This window comes from Desmodus rotundus, chromosome 3 (assembly GCF_022682495.2).
Source record: "Desmodus rotundus isolate HL8 chromosome 3, HLdesRot8A.1, whole genome shotgun sequence".
Classification (NCBI taxonomy): Eukaryota; Metazoa; Chordata; class Mammalia; order Chiroptera; family Phyllostomidae; genus Desmodus; species Desmodus rotundus.
Genome location: NC_071389.1, coordinates 47,692,663 through 47,719,222, shown reverse-complemented (window position 1 = coordinate 47,719,222; position 26,560 = coordinate 47,692,663). Strand labels below are relative to the sequence as shown.

Sequence of the window (26,560 nt, the reverse complement as noted above, 5' to 3'; positions counted from 1 at the left end):
GCCAATGTGTTTACCTCATGCCCTGCGGGCGAACTTACCAATGACCAGAGCACCAAACAAAGGGGAAAGAACGGACCCTTCGGACATCAGGGAGCGATCGTTCCTGACTCCCTGGACCCCGTGTCCCAGGGGTCCCCCAGAGACAGTCATGTAGGGTGACTCCATGTCCAGAGGGTAGCCTTACCTTCTATCTCAGCATTGACAAAATGCATCTTGATGAAGGATTTATCCCCCGGCTAACATGTAGCTTTCCCCACGCTGACAAGGGCGAGAGAAGGTGTAAGGGAAACGACTCCAGGTACCTCCAGAGTCATCAGAGAATGTCACCAGGGAGAAATCAGGCGGAGGTGCAGCGCGGTTCTGGAGCCTGAGGTTTCTTTCTTCGCAAATTTAAAACTTTCACAACCTTCACAAACCTTTCTGCAACTTTCACAAACTTTCTTATTTATCCCTTTAGAAATAACCATTTTTAGAATATCTCACTTTCAATCCCCGTCCTTCAAAATTGCATCTCCATGCCCTGTGCCTTCTATTATAAAAACTAAACAATTTCTTTCCAACTTAATTTGAACGTAACTTTTAGAAACCCTAATTTCCCATAATGAGCAAGAAACAAGCAACCGGCAATCCCTAGATTGACTTAGGAACACATCTGATGGCTGTTGGAAACATAGGTTCCTCCACTGGCAAACACACTCTCATTTCCAAGAAGCACACCTCCAGTAAAGCACAAGGCATTTATCCACAGCTCCGAATCCACTCCACAGCCGCTCTGTAATAAAAAGCCAAAAGCAGACCTCGCAATGTGTTTCGGTATTTCGTGTTATTTCAGAATTCCTAGACATGCAATAACTTTTCTCAGAATTTACTAATTTGGAAAGGAATAGCTGCTCAGATATAGCTAAGGTTTTCTCCGTTTTGATAAGAATTGTCTCCCCAAAATTTGTATTTGAAAAGATGGCCTAGACAGGAGTTCTTGAAAAAGACCAGGTGTTTGCATTTCAAAAAAGTAGGGAAAGAAAAGCAAGCTTCTCCTAGAAGGACTTTGGTTTCCTCAGGTGAAGCGGCAGAAAAGTGGCTTGAGTTTAAAATGCCACTTTTTTCTCTGCATTGACGGGCAGGCCCTATTTTTCCAAGATTTAGCAGCTCCCAGGTCTCCAGGAGGAGAATATAGAGTGTTTTACAGTCTGGGGGGCGGGGGTGAGATTTTCTCCCTCTTTGTACCCTTGTTTTTACTTAAGGTAGACACAGTGGAGCCACACCTACCTCCAGATGGGAGTTGAATACAGGACTTGGGTTAGGCAGGTAAGGAATGGCGTCACCCCTGCTGGGTAATATTGATTAAAAGAGCGTGGTCTTAAGGGATTAGGGTGCCGCTCAGCTGGAAAACAGTTAACTCCGTACAAGATAGACACGAGTGGGGGGGGGGTGGTATAGGGAGGTAAATTTGAATGAAGAGGCATAGTTAGGAGAAAGAAGCCTGGAATCCTCTGCTGAAGATTCAAATCTTGTCTCTTCCTCTCAGGAACCAAACCTAAGGAGGGGACTGAGATGGCGGCAGTACAGGTTGAGTCGAGGATAGCATTACAGTTAAGAGATCCTGTCATGGGCCAGACTTCCGGTCACCCAGTTTGTGTTGGAGCCAGGCCGTGTTGCAATAGAAAATCAAGGGTTTGGGCTTGATGTCGGTGAAGTCTGAGAGCCTTCAAGTTACATCCCAGTGGGGAGACCTTGGACGTGGTGGATTGAGTGTTGCCTGGTTTAAAAGGGAAGGATATCTCAGGGATGAGAACAAATGGTGGGGGGGGCGGGCAGTGTTTGAGAAGGGTGTTCCCAACTCAAATGACCTAGAGATCTGTGGTCAGAGCCGAGTGTCCTTGGGCCTGAGGGCAGACCGAACACCGAGGACCTGCCTCAGAGTGAGGTGTCCCTGGGTCCCAAGAGCAAACTAAACCACGAAGGTCTCTCTAGAGCCAGGCTTCCTGAGCCCCGAGAGCACACCAAACCAGCAGGGGGATGGTTTTGGGGTTTACAATATCAACAACAATGAGACGAGGGGATAAGCTATCACTTTCGTTAGGATGTTTTCATCCTGAGATTCAGGGGCTTAACGGTCACTGGCCATGAAGGTGGGCAAGGAGGAGGCTGTCCATAGAGCCCCTCCAAACTTCACGGAGACAGGATCGGGGGTTAGCCCAGGCTGAGCCTCTGCTGCCCACTGCTCCCCTAGTTGCAAGTCCCAGGAGGCTGGAAGAGAGGGAGAGATAAGAATGTCCTCATACAGGCCACCATAATGTTAGGGTGGTCGGTGACGCAGGCTGTGAAAGAATTCACAAACAGAAGAAAGTACAGAGAATAAAGTTTTTACCCACTCTCCAAGAAAGGAGAGGAGCAAGGTGTGGAGAGATACACCAGCACTGAGGAGTGGTAGCTTTGAGCTTTTATTGGGTTATAATCAGATTAAAAAAAGGTGGGGGTGGTTTGCTGTTGTGTGGCCCCTGGGCTGTTGGGCCATTGTACAGGAGGCTGCAGTTTGTTCCAATGTTATCTTCCGCCTGTGGCTGTAGGGAGCAGTTAGTTCTGTTCTTGCTTTCCAGTAATTTCCAGTCCTGGGGACATAAGCTCAGAAGAGTAAAATGGCAGTCAGGTTAACAAGGTCACAAGCCTGCTGGGAAACGGTGCCGGTGCCATGATAGCTAAAGGCACTGACTTTATCCTTTCAAGGACTGCCCTCAGCAAATGATGTAACGCTGAGTTGCAGTCTCAGAAAAGCCCTTCCAGTCCAGCTTTGCATGTTTCTGCTGCCTTGTTTAACCCAAGGATAAAGTGCAGTGGTTTCAGCTGGAACAATGCATACATACATTCATCCGCACCCCCTCCCATGATGAACTGCCCAGATCATCATGGCTCTTGATGCTGAGCCTGGGCATTTGGCTGTGGATTAGGTTTGGCACAAGAGTTGAAATCTGCTAACCAACCCTGTTCTAAAAGAATAATAAACAACTTCCTGAAAATACTCTGTGACTATTATTTCTCCCCACTCCCAAATCATTCTATGCCCTGATTCTATCCCCCTGACTCAGCCTGTGGAGTGGATTTTTTAGGCACAGAATTTACACTGACCCTGTCCCCTGTGACCTGTGAGGCCCTTTTCCTTGTTCCAGATGTCTCTCTCCTTCCATTCTGAGCCCCAGGGGTCTAGGACACTTATGACACTAAGAAGGTTCAGTACCTTTCAGGAGAACCAAGGCAGTTTGAGAAGCTCGTGGGACGAAGTGCTATAGTGGACTCCAAGTATCTGCTTGGTGGCAGCAGACTGTACCCTGGGCTACTGTTGTCCATGTCTGGGACTCTCCTCCTGGCCAGTAACTTCAATATTTGTTGCAACAGGTAGGGCCTGGTTGGTGGCAGCATCGGTAAGGTCAACTGTCAGGGGCAGAGGGTGGTATGTTCAGCCTAGACTTTTTACAAAAACGTCATAGAATGAAAAAAATTTAATTCAGTAAAGATCATTGTCAGGCAGGAGCCTGGAATTCCTCAAGGACTATCCATGAACGGAAATTTCCTTTTGTGCTGTATTTTTGTTTAGATCAGGTTTATTAGTTAGAGTTGTTTTGTTTGCAAGTCACAGAAACCAGCTTAAACTATTTTCTTGACTTAAATGACTATGTCCATGCTAACATGAACTGCAGGGATAGCTGTGTCCAGGGGTTCAAAAAGTATCGTCAGGCCATTATGTTCCACTCATTTCATCTTTCGGCTCTGCTTAGCTGTCAGCTTCATTCATGGGCAAGTTCTCCCTCAGCATGGTGCCAGAGGTAGGCACCGGCGCTGCGTTTCCGCCATCCTCATGGCTATGGATCTTAATGAAAAGAGTGTGCCTCTTCGTCTCTTCTTCTAACAGTAATACCAAGGAGGATTCCTAATGGGCTCTGTGCAGATGTTCTTGCCTGAATCAACTCAGCAGAAGTAGGTAGTAGACAGAAAGCAGCACCTATTCGGCCGTGCCTTGTTCGTGTGTCTCGTGAGAGAAGGTGAATACCACAAGAGTCACATGGAATTTAAAAAGAAGGAGTTTTGTTACCAGAAGAAGGAAGGAAGGATAAAATTTCTGGGTACCACAGTCCACTGATTTAGAAATTCTTAATTTGGGGTCCACTAACCTCGAAAGGTTTAAAATTAGATTCAGCATCAAATTACTCTTACTGTCCACTCCAGGTTTGGTATTCGGATTGAGACCAACGACAGTGAGCCTTTGGTGAGGATGAGGAAAGGTGACTCCCCTGTGGGTGGGTAGCTTTTGACCTGGGGACGTCACATGACATCCTCAGGATCCACAGGTGTGGCTATTCACCCGGAGATAAGGAGTGGTCTTCAGTGGATCTGTAGCTATCAGGACGGCCTTCTACAGTTATTTGCAAAGTTGGGTGAATGCTTTTTCCTTCTTCTTTTTTCCTTTTCTTTTTTATTTTTACTGGAGCAAGGGATTCATGCTTCTCTCACTTTCTCATAGGACTCCATGGTCCCCTACTGCTTCAGAGCCATTGCTTCAGACTTACTTCAATTGTTTTAGATTTGGCCAGGTTAATCTTGTGCGTTCATTTCTTGTCTTGGCTCAAGGCTAAAGTTTGGCGTCCATGATAAACATTAGCTCCTTATGGAGCAGAGACAGTGATGTCAGTGGCTGAGTATGTTGCATTAAATTACATGTTGAGGATTTTAGGCATATGTGTCAACTTTTCACAGTTGTAGTTGCCATCTACCTAATGCTTACTTGGTGTGAAGTACTCTATGTGCATGATGAACTATATACTTATACACATAACTATAATTCTGTGAACCTTGGGTCTGTGCTGGCTTCCCCTGCTGGAACCCACTCCTTCCAGCCGTCTCTCTGGAAACATGGGATACAAACTCTAAGTTTGTCTTCTTCTTCATGTCAGCTATTGTGGGTCCACCTCTCTCCACCCTTCCACCGCCAGGTGATAGAGACGTAGAATCCCAGAGTTGGAAGTGACCTCTAAGGTCATGCAGTGCAGTGGTTTTTAAACTCTGATATTTGGTTTTCTAGCTCAAGGACTCCTGAGAGGAGAGAATGAGCAGGAGCCAAGTCCCTGTCCTGCTTCGGTCACAACTATCTGCTGAAATTCACTCAATGTGGGAAAATAAAAGTGTTCAGGGTTAGATATCAGACATGAGATTGAGTCCAGGCTACTCTTTACCTGTCTACCTGTGTGACTCTGGGAAAGTTGCCTAACCTCTCTGAGCCACAGTTTCCTTATTTGTCAAGCGGATAGTAATATGTGGTCACAGTTATTAGGGGGACTGAATGAGGTAACGTCTGTAAAGCCCTTGGCCTTGCGCCTGGCACATAGTCAGCGCTTAGCAAGGGTTAGCTGTCACTAGCACGTTGTACAATGAGACTTGTGGGACATACCTAAGACACAGCTTTGTTTTTGTCTCCCACTGTTCCTTTAAAGTTTATTCAATGGGGTGCGTTTCCCTCATTTCCTGATAACTTTTTTTAATTTAAATTATCTCTTTTTTATTGCGAAATAGAATGTGTAGTACTCTGAAAAACAGTCAGTGCGTGTTTCCACCCAGTCCCAGCACAAGTTCCTGCCGGGGCGTCAGACCAGGCCTGCTTCCTCGTCGTGCGGGCAAGTGCAGGCTTCGGCGGTCTTCGGAGTCTCTTCTGGGCACAGCGCTCTGTGACTCTGTGAACTCCAGTGTCTGTAAAGGAAAAGGGGTTTGTACTTTTCCTTCTTCAGTTAACAATTACAGGCCAGGGTTCTTTCTGCAGGGGGACACCCTGTTTTGGTGACAGGAAGACAGGAGAAGCAGTTGCATTAGTTCATTCAAGCCCCGCCAGCCTGAGGTGGCCTCGTCCGTTCAAGTTCCTGTGGCACTAAAGACACGGCTGCTGCCTTCGAGCCCGGTCCTTGAAGATGCCTTGGTTTCAGTAGCAAAGCTAAATGCCACCAGAAAGATAACTACTTGAAAGTTGTAAAAATACTGCTTCAAAGGAGATAAAGTATTTTCAAATTATCTCATTTTCTTCCTATCAAATATGGCAAAGTGGGTGACCAATAAGATAAGGGGACGCCTTTTGCTGCGTAGGTGTGCTGATGCCAAATTTCCCTTCGACAGACGAGGGGCCTGAGGTTCAGAGCCACAGAGAAGGCTCAAGGTCGCACAGAGCCTGGCCTTGGGCATTGGTGTTCTGAATGCAAGTCTCTTTCTCTCACACCTCCTTTGCCTTCAGTCCTCTTGCTGTGAAGAGACATTGATGGTATAGCAGCAAATCTGGGCGTAGTCAGCATGTGGTGGGAGAAAAGTCAGGCCGAACTGGGAGATGTAGGGTCCTAGCACCTCTGCACGCTTGATTAAGCATTTGCTCCATGAAGTCTTTAATCCTCTCGTGGCCTTTGTTATTTCAACCAGTAAGAAGGAGAAGCTGGGGGAGGGAGCTTCAGTGATTTGTTAGTCAACTAGCAGTGATCTGTTTGGGGGGTGCACTCTGACTTTCTGGTTACTCTTAGGTAATAAGAGGTCCTAAGGCCACGTTAAGTCACACATACACACATATTCACTTTGGCAACTGGAAATCTTTGCCCTGCTTTATGAACAGCAGTCAGCATTTATTCCAAAAGAAGATTCTCCCGTGTCTTGGCCAGTGAGGGCCTCCCCTCCTGGAGGTGAGGCCCACTGCTTCCAGGCGTCCCCAGATGAGGCCAAGAGAGAGGAAGGTTCTTACCTGACTGCTGCTGTCACGCCGTGCACTGGGTTCCCTGAGCCTGGCTGATAGGTAGGGAAGTCTCCTCTCTTGGCTGCTTCTGTGGTTTTCCTGAGGACTCCCACTGGAACTTTCCATCTGGGATCTCCCAGGACTTGGGCAGTGCCTCTCCTGCTGGCTGCTCCCGTCTGCCAGCAGCTTCTGGCTCCCATTCAGATTTTCTCTTTGGGGTCCTCTCACCCTCAGGCTGAAGCCCTCTTCGGTAGAACCTGTTTTAAAGAGACCCAGGCTGGCATTCCTGGTGCCCAGGGTTCACATTCCTTTAAACTATCCCCATGGGGTTGGGGGGAGCAAGCACTTTGCCCTATGTGGCCTTCTACTCTGCTACCTGGGGCCACTTTGGCCCTCCTGTCACATTGGGTTTTCTCAGGCAGGTGTCATATACCAGTCCCCAAACTCTAGATGTTACCTTTGAAACCACTTCTCTAAACTTGAGATGAAAGGCTGACCCCCTCCGCCCCACCTACCATAAGGAGGTGGGAATGAAGCATTTCTGAGGAATCTGCCTCACAGAATCCTCCGTCACTTCGCACCATCCTGAACCTGTTTTTATCCTGCTTGTGGATCTTTGAGACAGTTAGGGCCCACTTCTTAGACATTTACACATAATGGTCTGGCCCCTTGCTCTGGAATTTCCCATCTGTTGAATCCTGATGCCGCCGTGGAAACTTCCACTTCAGGATCTTGCTATATGAACTGTTCATCCCCAGCCCAGTCCAGGGAGCTTCTCTTCAGCACCCCTGAAAGCTGTCCTTCGTCCTGCACTTGCAGCCTGTCCAGGCAGGGGCATGCGGGGGCCTGCCTCCCAGGCATCCCAGATAACTTGGAATTGTTGGAAAAGTGTCGCTGTGAAGCCAGGCCTGGCCCCTGGGAATGTTCCCGTTAGTGGGGTCAGAGTGTGTAGGTGAACCTCGGCTGACCAGGCACTCACTGACACCCTGTTCTCTAAGACCACAGGGAAGCTTTTGACCTTGTCTCTGGGTCGGTTTTCTCTTCCATCTCACCAGAGTGTACTTGATATAAGCCCGAGAGGAAGCTGGTATTTGGGAACACTGTGCTCAGTCACCACTTTGCATGCTCGCGACCCTGATGTAGCTTCTCTTGATGTGAGAGCTGATTTGCTCTGCTTCATGGGGGCATTTTGATCAGGGCTCCAACCAGAGTTTGTGAACTCTGCAGAATCAAGCCTTGCAGAATGTGCCCTACTGACCTCCAAAGACACCCCTCCCTAACTTTTTTGGCAGTCTTTTTTGTATGCTGAAGCATCATTTGGAGTCAGCAGATTTTCTGCCTTCTCTAGACCCAGCATTGTAAACCTGGCCTTTCTGCCAAGGCGTCGTCCTTCATCATGTGCAAGTTGGGCCCCTGTGATGGAAGACCCCGTAACAAGTAGACCATCCTGTGTTTACGTCCCCCACCCCCTGGTAGAGGCAGCCTCTCAGATGAACTCTGACATATGTTAGCAAGACACTTGTCTCAGCTGAAGTTGGAGTCAGTTTGGGGACAACGGCCTGAGAATGTATTAAGTGCATTTCAGGTAAATCCAAGTTTCCCTGGCAAGACCCAACCTTACGTATTCAGATGTGAACCCGATTTATTTCCTCATGTTATTTTTGCTGGCTGTTTACAAAGACGGTAGGATATACTCGCATCTCCCATCATCCCCTCCCCCAGACCCATTGCATGAGCCTCCTGCCCCAGGTGATGTTGGAGACTGCGGCAAGAGGACAGAACTGAACTCCCTGGCCCTGCTCGCCCATCTTCTCTTGGCCTGAAAGAACACAGTGGTTTCCATTCGGCCATTCAGAGATCTAGATACGTGAAACAGCTAACAGCCGGTTAACTGAGACACACTTTCTCCTTGCATACATTTTGCAATAGGGAGGTGGCATCGTATATAGACAGATGAGAGTAAGAGTTTAGACCTCTCCTTGCCTGAGACACTTTGAGTAGTTTAACTTCTCCGAGCCTCAGTTTCCTCGTCTGCTAAGCAGAGATAGTGCCATTGCCTCACACGATAGTTGTGTTAAAGGAACCAGTGCATGTAACGAGTTCTTCACAGTCGCCTGTCATACAGTATATGTTCAGTAAATGGTTGCTATTATCATTGTTTGCATTTGACTATTTTGATGGTTTCTAATTTTTAAAAAAAACTTAAAAAAACTGACAACAGTAGCACAATTCTCCAGCAAGTTTTTAAAAATCAAATAGGAATTTGAGAAAATATCAAAATATGTACAAATACCTGCTTTTAAAAAAAAATCATTATCTTATAAAACTCACTAGTTCTTTATAGTGTACAAAGTGGTTTTGGTTGCAGGGGCAGCATGGCCCAGAGGCTAGGAATAAAGCTCGCCTTCCCAGCTTCAAATCCATCACTAAACACCTATGCAACCTTAAGCAAGTCACTTACTCCTAAGGCCTCCATTTCTGCATCAATAAAATGAGGATAATACTGCACAGTGTTTTTGAGAGAATTAAGTAAAATAATCCACATGCAATGAGAGCCTAAGCCTGGCACACAGTTAGCACCCAAATAATGGTGGCCATTATTTGCCTACTTGATTACTTGCCCCATGTTATCTCCACATGACAGATGAGAATCTGCAGAACGCTTCCCCCCCCTTGTGATAAATGGCTTCATGAAGACACTTTTATTTGTAAGAAGTTCTGGCTGTTTTGTTCAAGAAAGAACAAGAATGTTTAATAGCTGTTTTGCTTATAAATACCAAACCCGAGCATTTACAAAAGCAGGCTGCGTTAACGGAACTGAAAACTCTCCATGTTTTAGGCCTCACTTCATCTCCTTGTTAAGATTTGGGTAAGTGATTTCTCCACTAGATTAGGAGAAATGTATACATTATTTTTACAAGAACTGTGAAAATATGCAAACATAGCTGTATTTAGGAAGGTGCTTTAAATTCAGACCAGTTTAGTTTGTCCTCTTTTAATAAGATTGGCAGAGTTGGCAACTTTGTGGAGCCCAAGGGTAGTCTTGGAAGGATGAGGAGGAGGCAAGGCCTGAACCAACCGAGTGACACAGACTGGGACAAGGCTTGGCCGGGAAGGGCAGAGAGCTGGCCTGGGGTAGTGCTGGAATACCTGACTAAGGATGTTTGTTCCCTTAACCAGACAGATTCCCTTGAGCTGTTCTTTCCTAGGAATATTCCTGGGGCAATGGGAAGTCCTGAGTCCGTAGAGCTCACTGGTCCCTTATGTCTCAGGGACCAGGTGTCCATGCTGTGCCAAATACAGGCTTTGCACAGATGAAAACATCATTATTTGTTGAGTTGATTTTGAAGTGTGTGTAACTCATGCCTGGATCTTTGGTGAATGAATTATCCAGATGAGCAGGAACTGGCCTTATACTGGGTATGACTTACTTGCCTCATTATCTTTTTTTTTACACAGAGGCTTGAAAGGTTGCTGGTACATCAGAGAAAAGGGCAGCAGTGGAGCCTTAAGAGGAAAGGTGAGGAAGTGGCAAAGCGGCCACTTCTGTTGATGGGTCGGCAACTGTTTATGGAGCATCGGCTCCGTGCTTGGGGCAGGATGAGAGTGGGCAGAACCAAAGGGAGACCCGCCACCAACCACCTCTCATTCTTTCCCAGCTCCTTAGTCCATTCCCTGAGGCAGAAGCTGAGCCTCAGGACCTTGGAGAAACCATCTGTCAGCATTATGTGGACAAGGCTGTGGGAATCCTTTGCCAACATGCTCCTCAACTGGCCGGGCCAACCGCAGAGCTGATGCTGGTTATGCAGCTTAAGCTTTAGAGTCTTTCACTGCCCAGGACCCCTTCCAGTGCCTGCAGCTAATGTGATAGTCCTAATATAGTGTTCTTTTTATAAAGAGACCCCTCATACCTAATGACATAAGGCTCAGAATCCGCAAAAACTGGATGTGTCCCTGGGCCAGGGAAAATGGTCACTCACTCTGCGTCTTCCTCTCTGCGCTGTTTTCCTATCACAAAGACACTGGAAACTCCAGTTTGCCTCTCTCTCAGGAGCAGGCTCTGCCCTGTGTGTGGCCCTCTTGTGCGTCTGAACCTGAGTTCCCACTGGGAGCTTCAGGTGAGGGGGAGGGAGGCCCAGCGAGGAATTGCTGCCTCAGGTCATTCCTGGACACCAGACACCCTCCACAGAGTGGAAAGTTCTCACCACTCCTGCAGGAGGGCAGGGCCGGTGCTCTCAGCTTTGTGGTTGCACGGAGGGAGCCCCTGCAAAGGAGCCGGTTAGGAGGGAGCCAGTGTGCCTGTGCGAAGGTTGTGTCAGCTGGCAACATAGGCCCAGTGGAAAATTCTCAAAAAAAAAAAAAAAGAAAAAGAAAAAGAAAAAGAAAAAATAGATAGAAAGAAAGAAAAGAAAAGAAATATCCTTGAAACTATACCAGCTTTGGCAAAACCATAACCCTGATCTCAAGTTTTAGGAGAATGGGCCAGCCAATCTATAGGGCTGTGCTAAGTGTTCTGCTCACCCTCAGCCCTTAATCATGGCCCTTCCCTCTTATTCCACGATAGGGCTGGAGTGCTTTTCTAATCAGCCAGAATTAAGTGTATTGAGAAGGAGCAGGAGGAGGGAAAGGCCTTTTTGTACGGAAAGTCTTTCTAGCACTATGTGAAAATCCAAGTTTGAAAATTTTTCTTTTCAGCAAAATGCTGGCCAACTTCGCCCCCTGGTGGAAAAGTGGAGAATTGTTTGAAATGAGCCATTTAGGCATCCTCACTGTTCTGATACTTGGAAAGAAATGGTCAGCCTGGAACGAGTCAGGATGGTGACAGGGGCGCAGTCTATAAGGTTTTTGATGTTTTTGTGGGGACTTTTTTTTCTGCCTTAAAACAATCATTCTAAATTCAGGGTTAATTTTTTTTAATGTCTATAAACAATAAAATGGTTGAAATGCTACCAGGTTTAAGGCTCACACCCATTACACTGTGGTAGACTTTTTTGCAAAGCCTCTGCCACTAGGGCTAGTTATGGAAAATGCTCCCAGTCTTGGGGCTCCTTTCACTCCTTGAGGTTGTGGCAGAGACAGAAAAACAACCGGAAAATAGGAATTCTCAACCACCCACCAGATAATCTGTTAGCGACCCTAACTTACAAGCTCGAGCTCGTTCTTGCCCACATTGAAATCTTATGATTTAGTCCTGCTCATTTAAATTACTGGCTCAGTTTGTTCATACTTGCTGTTAACAATTGCTAGAAGTAGCTTTCAGTCACAGTTAGGTTTACGAGGTAGAATTGTTTTAGGATTACTTCGTACACTTTTTGTAAATTTTCAAAAGCAAAATGCAAAGCAGGCTTAGAAGGATAAACGGTTGAAGTGTAAACACCTTCCCATTTATTTCATCTTTTGTTAAAATGTGATTCTATCCTGACACCTTGGTTAATCCTGTTAATTACTCAACTGCTTTAATTACCAGATCTGACCCGATTATTTAGTTCCTGTTGTGTTTGCTATAATGGGAGCTTTCGTATTTAAAATCTCATCTATCTTCCGTTCGCAAGTGATCGCCCCTGTCCCTTGATGAGTGTTTATGTCTCCATTGTTCCAGATCTCCATCCCCCAGGAGGGGACAGTCATAGTGTTTATGTATTTCTATTAGAAACACTTAGAATAGTTGGGTTTTTTTTTCCCTTTCTCTGTTCTCAGAAACCGTGAGCTGCGCTTCAGTGTTTGAGGGCATGGCATTGTTAAGAGGTCATTACTCATACATGAGATTAATTGCCTATTTGGAGTTGTTTTTCCTCAAAAGAAGGATGTACAAACAAAAGCGTGTACACACACCATGTGAGTTATGGTGATTTTTTAAAATATTTGACAGATTTCTAATGATTATCGGTCATATTTTTATGTACTTTGTCTACTTTGATTTTTCATTTCATGTAATTTTTATGTAAGAAAACAGATTTTTTTGGCAGTACTGTCTGTTTCCTATGGAAGGAGGGGCATATGTTTCCCCCAGAATCAGTTTCTGGGAGAGTTTTCCTGTTTTGGACTCAGCTGAAAAAGCCCAGAGGAGGGAATGGGCTGGAGAGCTGGGGTTCCTCCTAGTCCAGCCTCAGTCCACAGCGCAGGAACATCCACCCTCCCTGCCTGGCTGCAGCCGCCACCTCTGTTATTTGGAGGAGAATACACACTCGTACCTTTTTTCTTTGGGCACCTGTCCCCTTTCCTGTTGAAAGTGGCCATTAGTCTAATGTGAGACAGCCTGATTCATTAATGATTCCTTGGTGTTCAGATAATTGCAGGGCTGAGAGACATCAGAATGGTTTGTGAGTTCCCTGTCATTTCAGGACATTTTCAAGCTTCCCTTATTATTCACAAACTGTAGCACACTGAAGTTCAGACTCTGCCTACTGGACGGACCGGAGGGAGGAGAGAAGGGCTTTAGAAGTGGGTATTTGAGATAGGGCAGAACAGGGGTTTGTATTTTCAGGAAAGGGCAACATTTTATAGACATTTGGTGGAGTTTTGTGGTAAGCGCTATGACCTGAAACTGGAGAGGTTCCAGAGGCCGACCCTTCTCTCCCTCGGTCCCCAGCTGCAGCCACACCGGCTCTTGTGTGTCCCCACCTGGAGCATCCCCTCCAGTGACTTGTTACTGGAGTCCTTCATAGCCTTCGGCACCATCTGTTTATTTGCTAGCTTGATTATTTGTTTACATGACAGCTTGACATCAGCACCCAGAAGAATGCTGGCATAGAGTAGATACTCCGCGAATATTTGCTCTAAGAGTGAAGGTTCGAGCAAAGGAGCAAATGCGCTCGGTGTCACGGGAGGCAGGTGCCCTCCCTAACCATACTTTAACCTGAAGCCGACTCACACAGCCACGCAGTATTACTTGTCTTTCTGGGTCAAGACGTGTCTTCCAGCGTGCCAGTGTGCGACCGGTTGGCCCGAGGCGGAGTAGACGCATCAGCGTGGGAGTGCGAATGGGCAGGAGCTTTTTAAAAAAACTTAGTAGTGTAATTTTGTTAACCAGTGTCACCCCAAAATTCAATTAAAAAATAAGAATTTAAAAGAGTCATTAATCTATCAATGGCTTTAAAATATTTACTCTTTTAATGCCACAAGTAAGTCATTAATACAGAAATGAAAGAAGAAAAGCCAGTAGATCGTTAGTAGAAAGAGAGAGAAAGAGCTTCATTTTCAAATTGTAGCAAAATGATAAGACAACCCAAGATTTCACATTAAGGGAATGTTTATGTAACATACCTTATTACTACAGTTGTTAAAAATCACGTGTGTGCACTTCTGTGGGCCCAAGGTGAGTACCCTGAGTCTGATCAGGAAGAAGTAGCTGGCAAACCCAATTGAAGGGCAGTCCACAAAATAATTCACCTTTGCTCTTAAAACAGTCAATGTCATGAAATACAAATACCGACTCATGTGCCAGGCCCAATTAAAGGGGACCAAAGAGATACACTAATTGAATGCAGTGTAGAATTTTGGATTATCTTTTGCTGTCAAAGATGTTATTGAGACAGTGGCTGGAATTTGAATAAGGTTGTAAATTAGATAATAGTAGTATATTAATAGTAGTAGTATATTATTCATGGAAAACGCACTGAAGTACTTAGGGGTAAGGCGACATCATGTCTGTCTGTCTGTCTGTCCCCCTCCCTCTCTGCTGCAGAGGGGAGCATAGGGATGTGAAGTGTTGACATTTGAGGAATCCAAATCTGGGCGAAGGGTGTCAGAGAATTCTTTGTATTATTCCTATAACTTTTATCTAAGTCTGGAATTATGTCAAAATAAGAGATTTAAAGCATAATGCTTAGGAAGAGTTTGTAATCATACAGGGAAAGGCCTTTGCCGAAAAGGAGCAGAATTTAAAATTGTGTAATAGTGTGATTTTCCACCACTTTAAAAAACTCATGGAGAAAAGATCAGAAGGAAATATAGCAACATGTTAACTTCTATCTTTTATCTGAGTTAATACATTTTATGTATTTTTCTCTAAATAGTATGTATTTCTTGAAAAATCAGAAGGAAAAAACCTAAACAAAGATATGGCTTTATGTCAAAGAAAGAAGATCAGAGTGGACCTTCCTCTGTGTTTTTACCACTATGTTCCCCCCTTCTAGTAAAAGGATATATGCACACATCCACATATTTTTTTAAACATTGTTTTCTTTAGTGATATTTTGAGGGAGATGCTATTTGTGCAGGAGTTAGCATGTAGTCCAACGACTCCATTTTCAGAAACTTAGAAAGGTAGAGAGTCCTAAGTTTATGACATACCTTAAATGTTTTCCCACATTTTTCAAGCTGGAGTAATAATCACACCCTCGTCATATGATTGTTGCAAGGATTACAAGTTAGTGTCTCGGAAGCTCTTGGCACAGTGTTGTTATTTCCGATTCCCTGTTATTATCCTAGTCTCCCGTTTGCCTGGGAAGACTGTGACCTGTCCTCCTTGCTTGTCGTTATGTCCCCACCCCCTGGCACAGTGAATGGCACACAGTAGGTACTCAATGTTTGTTGAATGGTTGAAGGAAGTATCTTGCTAAAGGTAGTAGCATTTACGCAAAACCTTAAAACCATGTCCTAACTCTGAGGTCCATGTTTTCCACATGGTGCCACAGCAGCTGCCTTCTCTCTTTGACTTTAGGCAACAATGTGCTTTATCAGTTTCCTTACTTTGGAGGTGACTCCTCAGGTGCCCTCCTGTCCTGAGCTCTGTGTGTTCCACAGGCCCACCAGCCTTTTGAAAAGACCTGTGTGTGCGTGTTTGGCCACTAGGTGGCATGGTTGACCAAATATCAGAGAAAGCAAAAAAAAAAAAACAAAAAACAAAAAACAAAAAAACAATGGGGAGTGTGGGGATATCATTGAACTGATCGCCTAACAAGAAATAGTGAGAGTTGTCTTAGAAATGGAAACTAACTGCACTTGGGTGAGTCTGGAGCTCCCTTGGGAGGAGGCAGTTGTCCCAGGATTTGTGTGCACGGCCCCTGGAGCCAAGTGTAGGTTGGAGCCCATAACTCTGCTCACATAATAGTAGGACTTCCCAGGGGCCTTGTTTTAGTGATGTCGTGCATATAGCATACCCAGCCCTTGGGCAGGATGGAGGAAGAGCTCTATCAGGTTAGCAGCCATGAGAGCTACTTCTGGCATTTGATATCATAAAATGTCATGTTTTTGTTCCTGCCAAGCTGTGTGGCCTGGCTGCAGAAGCCTTTGCAGGAAAAGCCTCTGTGCCTAGCTCCCTGATTTCCAAAGCCAGAATTTTAGTATGGCTGAAGTGAGCATTGCAAAGCCACAGCTTTAAATGACCCCTTACATGGCAGAGGGGGTGGCATATGAGATTCAGTTAAAGGGAAGCCTAGAATATTTGGGGGGACATTGGAAAAGTCACTGTGGAGTCCAGTGAGCCCACAGCAGAGTGTCCATGCCTAACTGGGACTCAGTGGCAGGGGTGACGAAGGCACACTCACAACATGCCCTTTGCTGAAATTGTTCTAAGAAAGAATTTCTTTGTTGCATGGACCGTCATTCAGATCTGAGTGTCTTATTTTTAAAGTAATTTGCAGAGACTCTACAATAACAACAATTAACACTTATTGCACACTTACTATTCGTGACTTATTACACTAAGCACCATAGATGCATTATTCTATTTAATTCTCACAACAACCCTATGAGGGAGGTTTGGTTATTGTGCCCATTTTATAGATGAGGAAATTGAGGTGCAGAAAGATTACAATAATAATAGCCAACAAGTACTGCACGCTTACTAATAGTCAGGCATTATTTATTCTAAGACATTTAAATATTATTCTCACAATAACCCTATTAGGTAGATACTATTATTACCTTTTACACATGAGGGAACTGAGGCTCAGAGAGGTTCTGTAGCTTTGTGGAGGTCACACAGGAGTGAGTGGAATAGAACACACACCCTCGCCCACCTGATTCCAAAGCTCCTCCTTAACCACTATACTGGGCTGCCTCCCACAACGCTGTGTAGGGTAGGTACTTGATAAGAGTTCCTGGAGTTGAACAGCTCTCAGACTATCATTAGCCAACATGGAGAAGACTCTCTAAGAAAGAACAAAACAGGTCTTCATCCTCCTACCCCAAGCCACGCTCCCTGGCCTTCATTAATATTATGGGATATACCATATTTTTTCGGACCATGAGACGCACCAGACCATGAGACACACCTAGGTTTTAGAGAAGGAAAACGGGGGGAAAAAACCTCTGCTCCACCGCTGCCCCCCCCAGAGGGCCAGGTAGGCTACATTCGGACTATAAGATGCACCCCGTTTTTCCTCCCAGATTTGGGAGGGGGTGCGTCTTATACTCGGAACAACACAGGGTGCTGCTCCTCATGCTTTTTGGTGGCAATGAGATTTTCTTCCATTGGAACGGCCAGAAAAATGCTGTCATTGTGGCAGATATTTCCAGAAACACTTCCACAGGGAGCATCTCAGCTAATTTCATTTCACATTTTTCTGGCAGACACGTCTTGGGTTTGTTTGTTCTGGGGCCATCGTGCCAGGGCCCAGGGCTGCCAGGGTGTCGAGCCAGCCCTCGTGTCGCACCATCAGGGTGCGTTCTGACACGCACAGGGCCCCCACCGAGCCCCAGGTGGGTGCGCTCCCCAGTCCTGATGCCAGGCCGAAGTCGGGGGACATGGAGAGCGGAGGGCACCTGCCGCCCTGTGAGCGAGCTGGCCGTTACTACCAGACAATAACTTTTGGTCGTCATGGTGCCGACAAGGTCTGAGGGAGGAAAGAAGGGCCCGGGCCACATTAATCATTCTGCAGGTATAATAATTCAGTCCCAGCGTTTGGTTCCTTGTATTTTCATGTGTCACTGCAATAGGAAACCCAAACAAAGTCAGACAAAACTTTTTTCTTCAGACCTGTGACTCAGAGCACTGAGACTTGTTTTGGTAACCCTCTGTCCATCGCTGCTTTTTCTCTTCAAGTGGACTGAGCCATCTTGACCTTCCTCAGACTTCTCAGCATCTCTGGGGGCCTGTGTGAACTAGAGGCCCCAGGTTGAGCCGTCTCACAGAAAGCAGATAGTGGGACAGTTTGGATCTTTGCAGCGGGGGTGGGGTCGGGTGGGGGGGTGATCATTAATAAGACAAGGTCTCCAAGCAGGCAGAAAGGCGCGAGGTTCAGAGCACAGGTGGAAAGATCCTCCACTTGTCATTGTACCTTTACTCCTACTACTCATCACCTTCTGGCCATGTCGGTCCTGTGCTTACCTTTCCAGGATGCAGGTGAAAATGGGTTGGTGTCTGCTTTGTCATTAAGGGAGCTGGTGGACACTTGAGTGACATAGGCGAGGCATACATGATGGTCCAGAGGAGATTCTGGGCCCGTGTGGGGTTGTCTTCCTCCCGTCTGGAACAGTGCTTCCTGCTTGTTTTCTCCTAATAGCTCACTTAGAACACTCCTACCATAGTGTGGAGGGCAGAGCCTGTGCCCTGGGGCTGCAGACAGCTGGGTCCTGCCCAGCCACCTCGGCTGGGGCTCACCTACACCTCAGCCAGGGGAGCTGGTTGGGAAGCTGTGCACCTCAAAGAATCTTGAACCTCAAAGTGCAGGTTAGCCCTGCAGTCAGTGATCAAGGACCCTTAGTTCACCAAACCCTGTAGTTGCCCGAAGTTGGAGATTGAAAGTGGGTGTTGATTTGAGAGATTTTCAGATACAGACCGTTCATGGGACTTGTGGAAAAACTGAGGTCACGGAGGCTTGAGCGGGGTCACAAAGGAATCAGTGGCAGTGTCGGGACCAGCACCATCCCTGCACTCACATCACTCTGGGCAGGGGTGAGTAAGGCAGGACTCCATGTCCCACGCAATCACATGTGCACATGTGTGCAAACACACACCCCAGATTAAACAGAGCTACTCTGTTTCTTTTAAAGTTTCAGGTATTCCTATTTCATCCTAACAAAGTTTTTTGCAGCCAAATAGAAATTTTAAACCACTGCAGACCAATTTTAGACCATGTTGCCTCCAGCTTCCCGTCCCAAACTGAGAAGCTGGGAGGCTGACGCCCAGAGCTGTCATCCTTTGAGCAGCAGCCATAGCACCATAAGCTCCTGGGGGCCCGTGCCCGACATAATTTGTCATCAGCCCCTTCTGTCCTGAGAAGTCTCTCTGACTCCACAGTGAACGGCTGCAGCCACCTCCCCAGAGGTCTCCCTGACGCCACCCTGGTCTCTGCCACCCCTGAATGCAGCCAGAATAGGCTTGTTATAAACAAGCTTGATCACGCTACTTTTTCTTTTCTTTGTCCCCCTCCAGTTAACTAACTTCATTCAGGTGGAGCATCGCGGTTCCTCTGGGAGGTCTTCCTGCCTCACCAAGAGCAGCGAGGGCACCCCCATCGCACTCTCTGCCTTGCTACTTGTAACACCGCCCACATTGTTTTGAAGTTGTCTGTTCTCCCTCTGCTCCCCAGGTGCTAAGCCCCTTGAGGACAGTGGGTGTGTCTCACCTGGAATAGCCCCAGGGCCCAACACAGACGGGATGGACACTGAGTGCGTGTTCACCAGGCATCCGTGCTGCTCAGACGTGGGTTTTTGCCTCTGCCCACAAGGCCTGGCTGTGCTTGGTGTTCTGTTTTAAAGCCTGCATGTCCCGGTGGTATCACGGCTCTCGTGTAAACAAAGAAAACCACTAGTGATGTCCCGGGACCAGGATATATTTAGCACAATTTGTTGATAATTAATGTTCATCGTTATGACCCTAGGACACTCTAAAAGTCTTAAGTGCCCTTGACTCATCAGAAGCAAATTAAATTATTCACTTAGTAAACACTTTGAATATTCACTTTGCACAAAGCATGGGGTCAGTGCTATAAGGTACATAAGGATGGGTAAGATAGGTTTTGCCTCCCAGAGTTGACCATACGGGCAAAAGTTTTGTTCACGTTTCTTCCCATGTTTAACATTCAAAAGGCACAAACAAGAACAAACAAACCAAAAAGCCCTAAAGAAGGTGAGACTTTTTTAAGGGTAGTAGGACCTCACAATATGAGCCCAGAAGACAGTGTGGGTTTTTCCTTTGAGCTCAGGAGTGGGATAAACCACTCTGCCTTTGGAAGGTACAAGGGTCATTCATGTGGCCCAGATCAATCTGGACTTAACCTAGTCGCCTGAGGAAAGGGTGCACTTGTTCGGCCAGCAGAGGGGAAGGGGAATATGACTGCTGAGTGGTTGACCACAGTGCCTGCTACAGAGGGAATCATAAAAAACCTTACATTGCTCACAGAACAAGGTAGACCCTCACAGAGCTTCCTTCTAATGGAGAAGACCCACATGCACGCTCATTGTCTTAATGGAAGAAATACAGGTGCTGCAGGAGCACATCAGGAAGGCTTCCTGGAGGAAGTGACATTAAATTGTAGAAGTCTAAAGGGACACAATCAGATTGTTCTTTCAGAAAGACCCCTGGCTGCGAAGAAGGGATTGTGACGGAGAGTGGACCAGCTAGGAAGCTGTTGCAATGTTGTAATAATACACTGGGGAGCTGCTCATAGTCTCAGCTAGGGTGATGGCAAGCACTGTAGGGATAAGCATATATACTATTTTGAGAAACGTTGAGGTAGAGTGAGCAGGACTAGGAGATAGAAAAGGAGGTGCAGAGGGAGGGAGAGGGGAAGCCAGGGTGACTCCAGAGTGTCTGGCTTGGACAGCTGCCCAGATGGTGGTGCCACTCCCTGAGCTGGAGACCAGAGCAGTGGGTGGAGGTTTGCGGTGGGGACGGGAATGATGAGTTCAGGTATGATTGGCGCTTAGTGTGTGGGAGGTGGGTGGGGTCAGAAACTAGCTGGAGGAGGTAATCAGGAGTCAGAACATGCAGGACCCTGTGGGCCATGCTGGCAGGTTAGTTACACTTGACCCTCCTACAAATTTGTGCATAGACAATGGTGAGGAGAAGTGGAGGCAGAAAATGCCACGAGCAACGTTAGAAAGGTCACAACTCTGCAGGCCTGGGCACGGGCAGGGGACAGCAGGATCCTCATATGTTAAAGTGGGCTGCACGAAGTGGAGTAGAGGAGAGTGTGAGGCGGCCATAAAGGATGGGGACATGCCAGAGTGACAGTGCCTCCCCTTTGCATGGCAACATCACAAAACAGAGAAGTGACAGCCTGCTTTTAACTTGGCAGAGTGCTTCAACACACTGTCACGCTTGGTGCGCACCGCCTGCCCTCCAGGGCAGGCCGTCTCCCATTACCACGCCCAGAGTGAAACTACCCACGGGGGACAGGGCATGTTTGGGAGCAGGTTCCTGCTCTCCCAACTCAGGCCAGTGCTCTTTTTACTACTGAGCCCTTCCAAGAATCTTTATTCACCAGTGCCCAAGCACTTTACTAAGTGCTAGGATATAGGACTAAGTTGACCACAGTACAGTATGGGAGGCAGGGGAAGGCTAACAAGAAGAAAGAAAGAAAATAGCAGCGAGATGTGAAGGCAGAAACAGAGCAAGAGTGACCACGGTGCTTTCGGTGCTCAGAAGCCGAGGTGGGGGCCAAGAGCAAGCCCTTGGGGCTGCCGGGCCTGTGGGCCTCGGCTCCATTCGTCAGTTGCAGAGCCAGCACACCTTGCTTTGGACTGCAACTGTCCTCCCCACGTAGTAGCAGTTGTTTTGGATCATCCGTTCACTATAGACCATGAGTTGAAGCCCTGAGAGTATTTAAAGACAGGAGTTTTTTTAAAATGCGTTCCATGTATTTACTGAACACCCACTGTGTACCCAGTGGTGTTCTGGGTGCTGGGAGTGAGACATGGGTCTTGCCTGAGTGCGGCTGAGTAGAAAGGACCTTGGCGTGGACTTGCCATTGTAGCACAATGAGGTCAGTGCAGTGGTGGCCCCGTGGGAGGCCAAAGGGAGGCCACTCATTCAGCCTGGAGTCACCAGGGAAAGGGTGAAGCTGTGATGCAGGTCAGTTTGAGCTACCCTTCCCTTCTCTGGGATTTTTGTAGAGACATTTAATGTCTAACAGTGTCTGGCACATGCAGTGCATGGTAGCTCACATTATTCGTAGCTCAGACTAGCAGAGGGATTAGCTGAGAATAGAGGGAATGTTGCTAAAACAAAGTAATGATACCTTAGCCAACTGTCAGTTGCATAAAGCAAGAATGTAAAGTGTGCAAAATCAATTAGAACAGGAATAGCTAATTGTTTTCAACATTTGAGCCACCTAGAGTGGATTCAAGCCAGGCATTGAAAGAGGTATGAATTAACTCATGTCTTGGGTCCAACAAGAAAGAGCATTGGGATCCGTTAGTGATGTCTGCCGTGGGTGCGGAGGCGGAGGGGGCAGCACACATGCCACCCATCTGCCGTCCTGAACTTTGAGTAGTTCAAATAACTGGGATCTGACCACATAAAACCTGCTGTCCCCACCCCTGCACACTTGGCATTTTTCAGAGACAAACAGCAAGGCTCTGTTCATGTGTAGAGTTTTTTAAAGTAAGCAATCACACTTTCAAAGGTGTCTGTTGGAATCCAGGTCATTTAGATTAATCTTTTCAGGATATTACCGCATGGGAACAAGGGCTAAGGTATGGCTTTTTGGGTTTCCTAAGTGTCCAGGGAGCAATTACAGGGACCAATACAAAGACAGACATTTGGGTGCAAGTACTTTCTACTAGTGGTCCCAAACACAGTAACCCTGACCTTCTGGAAGGCCCCATCCCGGAGAGCCGACAGTGTTTGCACAGAGCCGCTACCCTGTGGACTCTGAAGGACACGGGGCACTGAGGCCCAGGCTGTCCTCACCGTGGGCCGGGCGCCACTGGTGCTTGTCCTCTCGAAGCCGAGCCGTGGCAACCCTTCTCTGCACCGCCGGTCTACTCCCAGAGGCACATCGTTGAATGTTCTGCGCCCCAGCAAAAACATGTCTGAACGTCTCTTCCTTCTTTTTGAACTATAGCTTTTATTTTAAAGGCTAATGTCATTTACTTATTTAGTGCCTAAAAAATATTTTAATGGCCCAAAATAAGTAAATACATATAACATATTAATACATATTTATTACATATGATATTTATGAACAAAAATACAAATGGCCAAGTCATGATTTTTTTCTACATATCTTTTTTGGAAATAGGTAGAGCATAAATGTGTATATAGAAGAATGTGTGTGTGCAAATGGTTGGGAAAGTCCAGGGTCACTCAAATAATAATTGTAGGTGAAAACCGTTGAAAAAATGGGGGCAGGGGAGGCAAAAGTAGATTTACAGCTGTGAGTACACAAAACAGTGTTTATCATTGTATTATTATTTGTTAATCATGGTATGATTTATTTGCATTACAACTGTAACCCACCTTTTGCCCATTCTTGTATTTTAACACAAAAGGAAAACAAAAGCATGTGCATCTTTTTTAATAATGAGCAAAAATAATTTCCCCTTAATGTTATTTTTGAAGTGTGTAGTCATTACCTACGTAAAGCATCATAAAATATGAAAATACACCCAGTAAGGGGGTGAGGAGTCTGTGCAGGTTGCTGGCCTTGTGACTGAGCGGAGCCCTTGGACGGGAAGCACACGCTGCCAGTGTGATTGAGACAAATGGTGGGGCTCGGCGAGAGGGCACAGAGACGTGAACAGGATATTCTGAGAAATGAGCAGGCTTATAACGCTGTTTCTGTGGGGAACTATGCTTTGTAAGGACCTTCTCTGAAACCAGCTTTTGAAACCCTGCCTATTTGTCAGTTGGGGGTTAGTGGTATAAAGCGATCACCTACTGATCTCTAAAATTCTCAGCAGTAGACCATCATCAAGCATGTATTAACTGCTGGGCAGATTACGCTGTGATAAGTGCAGCAGGGTGAAACAAAAGATGTAAAGGAGGTTTCTGCCCTCAACAAGCTTGTGCCGAGTTGGAGAGAGACTAGAGACTAAGTGGGTGTGCAAAGCAACCCCGGCCTACAAAGCAATAGCCCTGCAGACAGCAGAGTGAAGGAGGGCTGTGAGGCCAGTGTGGTTAATCAGGAAAATGTGGGGTTCCACCGGCAAAGCATGTTCCAAATTCATTTGTAATCTCCATAGGCACACCAAAGACTCATTCTCATTCTTCCTGGAGAGCCTTGCACAGGCGTGAAGGGATGGCTGCTGCGAATGTCATATGATCCTACTGTGCTGAGCAATTCGAAACCACAAATGGCATGTGGCATTACCTTATTAGGAAAGGTTCGCCTTTTTTCTCTTTTTTTTTTTTTTTAAAGGAAGATTGGCTCTCGGCAGGCTGGCAGTGGTGTACCTCCCATCCCCAAAGTTCCAGCTCTGAAGAACGCCCTGGTGAATCAGAGCCTCTATGAGATTTGGAGGCTGCCTTTATGTGTTTTGTGTCATTTTCTGGGAGAGTCATAAACAGGACAGGCCTTAACCTAGTGACTTGGTACCAGCGCGCAGGGTCCTTGCTTTAACTGGGAGGAGGAGCTGTTGTTTTTCATTCCTCTCAAGCCTTGAGGTCACCAAAATGGAGAAGGGACAATGTGAGGGAGGCAAGTTGCCTGTAAATTCTGGAATCCAGGGCTGGGTTGCATCTCCCTGACCAGGCGACGGCCTGTGCAAAGGGGCATGGGGCTGAGGCTGGACCGTCAGGTGAAGCATCCAGATCAACCCCTGTCCTCACTGGCAATGCCTGAAATTAGGCCCTTTTCTCTGGCCTGCATATTACTTCTGAGAAGGGCTTCCCAGGGGCTGCAATCAGCAAATAACTGCACCTAACTGTACCTGGCTGCACCGGAGCGTTCCTTCTGGTTTTGTTCTTGAGCTTGTAGAAGTACTGCGGTCTTGTTGCTCTTTGTGCTCTGGGGGAAGTAAGGTGACCTTCCTATCCAAAGGGTTTACACTAAAGTAATAATCTAACAAAGCAAACATTTGTCTAGTGTTTACTGTGTTTCAGGAACTAGAAGCACTTTGTATTCTTTGTCTTTTTAAACTCTCCTTACAGCCCTGGAAGGGTTTTTATGATATTATCTCCATTTTGCAGATGAGAAAACTGAGGCTTAGGGAGGTTAAGTAACCCATGAAAGCCTCACTGCTAGTAAACGGCAAAGCCAGGGTGCAAACCCGGAGCTGTCGACCTCCGCATTTACTTACAGGACAAGTCGTCCTCTCGGGCACATTTTTTTTAACTTCCAGTTTCTTACAGATCTCCTCTCTGTTCTCCTGTGGGGCTTTTGTTTTTTTCCCCCAGGAGAGTAAGAAGAGGGAGAAGTCTTGGAAAAATAAGTCAGAGATCAATTTATTTTGGAAAATGAGGGTTTGTGAGGGAAGTGTTGAGTTGGCCGGCAGCAAGGGAGAGGCTATTCTGGACTTTGCATGTGTTTCAGAAGAATGCGTGGAAATGAGTGGGAGAAACAGAAAGTAAACCAGGGCAGGGCAGGATCCGATGGAAGGAAATGTGATCACCAGCAGAGAAGGCGGCAGTCTTACCTTCAAAAGCGGCGTGTTAATGATTAGCGCTCTGCAAACGGTCCAGCTCTCACAAGCTCTCAGCGGTATGCAGAGCTCCCTTGTTTTGGGGGAGTTTTGCTTTCCAAAAAACAAAACCATGACATTTAATTCTGAGTTTCTGCAAGGACTGGATGAAATCGCAACCGGAAAAACAAGAATGGCAGTGCATGTTAATTACTTCAGGAACTTTGAGAGGGTGCGAGTGAACGGCCAGCCATCCCAAGGAGAAATGCTGCAGGCTTTCTCTTCTTGCTGCCCCCAGCCCTTGGTCTGTTTACGGTCCCCTTTTTGCCGCCTTGACTGAATGTTCCACATCCCCAGTGTTTCTCTGAAGAAAAAAAAAATTGCATAAAGGAGATTTTTATAAAGCAAATTGCATCTTCTTAGGAGCCTACAGTATCCTTCTGGGCTTCTCTGACCTTCCTAGGGGATTGATCTTTGATTGGCAGCCTGCCTCCTGAACACTTTAGTTTCTCAGCCACTAGCATCTGAAAAGCCAGAATTTCTTTATTGATCTTTAATCAAACTCCTAAATAAAACCAGGGCTTTCCCTCTTCAAAAGAATCATTTTGTAAAAAGAAGAACCCTTTAAAAAGTAAATTGTAGTCCACTTTGCAGGTCCTCTTCCTTTTTTCTCTCTAAAAGGAGGGCTCTTTATTCCTGCTCTCCCTCTCTCCACACCGCCTCCCCGCCCCTTTGCAGACTAACAGCTCAGGTTTTAATATAGCAAGTTCTGTGATTATTTGTCCTTTGCCGTTAGGGTACTGACACGTTGCAGCCACTGTCAGAGTTCCCACTTTGTCCCCATGCGTAGAACTGTGTGCTCCACCATCCTTTTCCTCGTGGCCAGCTGCCTCAAGTCCCACAGTCTCTCTCCCTTGGCACAGGGAGCCGACATTGTTTGCATAGCGTACATTCCTGGACAACTAAACCATCCAATTTAACCTTCAGAGCATCCCCATCAGTTTGTGGGTGTTTGTTCCGGGGAGAGGGGGAGAGGTGGTGGCTCTCATGGTTCACACATGGTACTGCCCCCCCCCCCCACACACAATTCCAAATCTTTATACTCTAGAGATTAACTGACAATTGTGCTGCTAAAATTCACAAGTGAATTTTTGTCCGGAAATGCATGGCTTCTTCTAACACTTACCACTTACCCCACTCCCATTATATGAGAACTTTAAAAAAAAATAGCCCCATTTCATGTGAAATTAATCTTCATTCACTAAGATGCTATAATAACACATATTTCTTGAAATACATTCTGATTATGATTGGTGCCTAATGGAGACCTTAAAATTCTTATCTCAGAGATCAAGTCCG

The 26,560-nt window shown here is 46.4% G+C and overlaps 1 protein-coding gene across 7 annotated transcripts in view; it reads left to right on the top strand.

The window, feature by feature from the left end:
• The window catches only part of GNG12 (G protein subunit gamma 12), a 121,735-nt gene that overhangs the window by 53,495 nt on the left and 41,680 nt on the right, over positions 1 to 26,560 (top strand). For 4 of the 7 annotated variants that reach the window (XR_008426392.2, XM_053920493.2, XM_024565426.4 and 1 more), the window contains exon 3: positions 10,208 to 10,268. The exons of the other annotated variants lie outside the window; for them this stretch is intronic. The gene's annotated coding sequence lies outside the window, so the exon portion shown is untranslated. Of the gene's footprint in view, positions 1 to 10,207; positions 10,269 to 26,560 lie in introns of those variants that run through there. 7 annotated transcript variants of the gene reach the window in all.